This window comes from Triturus cristatus, chromosome 5_1 (assembly GCF_964204655.1).
Source record: "Triturus cristatus chromosome 5_1, aTriCri1.1, whole genome shotgun sequence".
In the NCBI taxonomy this organism is placed as follows: Eukaryota; Metazoa; Chordata; class Amphibia; order Caudata; family Salamandridae; genus Triturus; species Triturus cristatus.
Window position 1 is genome coordinate 56,299,298 of NC_140587.1, and position 2,673 is coordinate 56,301,970.

General features: G+C 45.9%; 1 pseudogene; it reads right to left on the reverse strand.

Moving 5' to 3' along the window:
* Positions 1-1,523: 1,523 nt before the first annotated feature.
* Positions 1,524-2,343, reverse strand: LOC146830167 (GTPase IMAP family member 9-like; annotated as a pseudogene).
* Positions 2,344-2,673: the final 330 nt, after the last annotated feature.

Genomic DNA, 2,673 nt, shown 5'->3' on the forward strand with positions numbered 1-2,673 from the left:
TTATATTATTCTGTAAATTTTATAATCATGATAGGCGAATCATATTATTGCCGCTCTTAAGGATGATAGGCCATCGCCAATGCCGTCGTGCTTTTTACGAGATTCAACGCCTGGATAATCACCTTTGTGTTACCACGCTTAATTTGTATTTGACAAAAGTGATTTCTATTAGGAAAAGGATGACATTTTAATGTATTTTTCCTGTAAATGTTTGTGATTATGTATTTCATGCATAGTTTTATGTAATTATGTATGTATTATTTATTTTTATGTATACTTTTATGATTGTTTGATTTCAATCGAATAAAGTTTTTCTGAATCTGAATCTGAATAAGTGTGAGTGTGGCAGTGAATAAGTGAGAGCGTGGCAGTGAATAAGTGTGAGTGTGGCAGTGAATAAGTGTGAGTGTGGCAGTGAATTACTGTGAGTGTGGCAGTGAATAAGTGTGAGCGTGGTAGTGAATAAGTGAGAGTGGGGCAGTGAATAAGTGTGAGTGTGGCAGTGAATTACTGTGAGTGTGGCAGTGAATAAGTGTGAGTGTGGCAGTGAATAAGTGTGAGCGTGGCAGTGAATAAGTGTGAGTGTGGCAGTGAATTACTGTGAGTGTGGCAGTGAATAAGTGTGAGCGTGGCAGTGAATAAGTGTGAGTGTGGCAGTGAATAAGTGAGAGTGGGGCAGTGAATAAGTGTGAGTGTGGCGGTGAATAAGTGTGAGCGTGTTAGTGAATAAGTGTGAGCGTGTTAGTGAATAAGTGTGAGTGTGGCAGTGAATAAGTGTGTGTGTGGCAGTGAATAAGTGTGAGTGTGGCAGTGAATAAGAGTGAGTGTGGCAGTGAATAAGTGTGAGTGTGGCAGTGAATAAGTGAGAGTGGGGCAGTGAATAAGTGTGAGTGTGGCGGTGAATAAGTGTGAGCGTGTTAGTGAATAAGTGTGAGCGTGTTAGTGAATAAGTGTGTGTGTGGCAGTGAATAAGTGTGTGTGTGGCAGTGAATAAGAGTGAGTGTGGCAGTGAATAAGTGTGAGTGTGGCAGTGAATAAGTGAGAGTGGGGCAGTGAATAAGTGTGAGTGTGGCGGTGAATAAGTGTGAGTGTGGCGGTGAATAAGTGTGAGCGTGTTAGTGAATAAGTGTGAGCGTGTTAGTGAATAAGTGTGAGTGTGGCAGTGAATAAGTGTGTGTGTGGCGGTGAATAAGTGTGAGCGTGTTAGTGAATAAGTGTGAGCGTGTTAGTGAATAAGTGTGAGTGTGGCAGTGAATAAGTGAGAGTGGGGCAGTGAATAAGTGTGAGTGTGGCGGTGAATAAGTGTGAGCGTGTTAGTGAATAAGTGTGAGCGTGTTAGTGAATAAGTGTGTGTGTGGCAGTGAATAAGTGTGTGTGTGGCAGTGAATAAGTGTGAGTGTGGCAGTGAATAAGAGTGAGTGTGGCAGTGAATAAGTGTGAACTCAAGGCCTTTTATTAAAACGTAGAGGAGGTGGCAGTCAACCATGAGGGAGCAGCTATCTTTGTTCACAAATGTTTCCGGGTTAGAAGAATAGCCCGTCCACTTGCATTGCAATGCTTGCTAGTGATAACAGCGCTATTGTAGATCTCTTTAACACTTTCAGTACGCGTTTCACGACACTCTTCTTCGCCTCTTCGCGAGGAGTTGGCAGCCCTTCATTAGTTTGCCCAGATCTCGCCCTTTCCTTCTTGATCTCTTCCTCCCGTCTCTGGATCTCCTCCTCCGCCTTAGCACGAGCCCCCATTGTCCTCCGCCATCTCTTGGACCATTGAGATCAGCGCCTCCACCTGCTCCTCCCGCTCCGCGCCTTTAGCCCGGTTATTGAAGTCCAGGTAGCGGTCCTCGCAGCTCGTGAGCACCCCCTGCAGCTTGTTATCTGCATTACTGATGTACTCCTTTAGACTGACTCCATCAACTTCCAGGTCATCCATGCGTGTGAACAGCACCAGCATGTACCTTGAGGTCCTTTCTCCAAACAGAGTCTGGATGTCCTGGACGGCCCTCGCCTCCTCCGGGGTGAAGCGACTGGCGGAAATCACCAGGACGATGGCGTGGGGGCCGGGGGCCGCCATCACTGCACATTCAGCGATCTCTTGAGCGATTACTGACTTTGGAATCACGGGGTCGAACAGCCCAGGAGTGTCGACGACCACGATCTTGTGTCCGTTCCACACACAGGACCTTTCGTTGCTTTTACTTGTCACTGCATTGGAAGACGCTTTAGAGTCAAATGCTCTCCGCCCGAGGATGCTGTTTCCGGTCGCACTTTTCCCCACTCCTGTCTTCCCGACCAGGACGACCCTGAGCTCACGGATCACTGTGAAGAGAAGAGAGCGCAGGACACACACAGGTTACATACAGGTTACACAGGTCTTACACACAGGTCACACACAACTCACACAGAGGACACACACGGGTTACACACAGGTCACACACAGGCTGTGTTTCAAAGATGCTAAGAAGTGTTACCACCCATGCATGTCCTCCAGCACAAAAGGTACATTTAAATCACTGAACCTTGGAGTAGCACAACTTAGACTCCATCCTTTACACACCATGTATTCACAATTATGAGTTTACATGTGAGATTGTATTTACTGCATGCTCTAATAATACTAGCATGTTTAACACGTTTACATGCACTAATGGAATGTAACCTGCAGAAACACTAA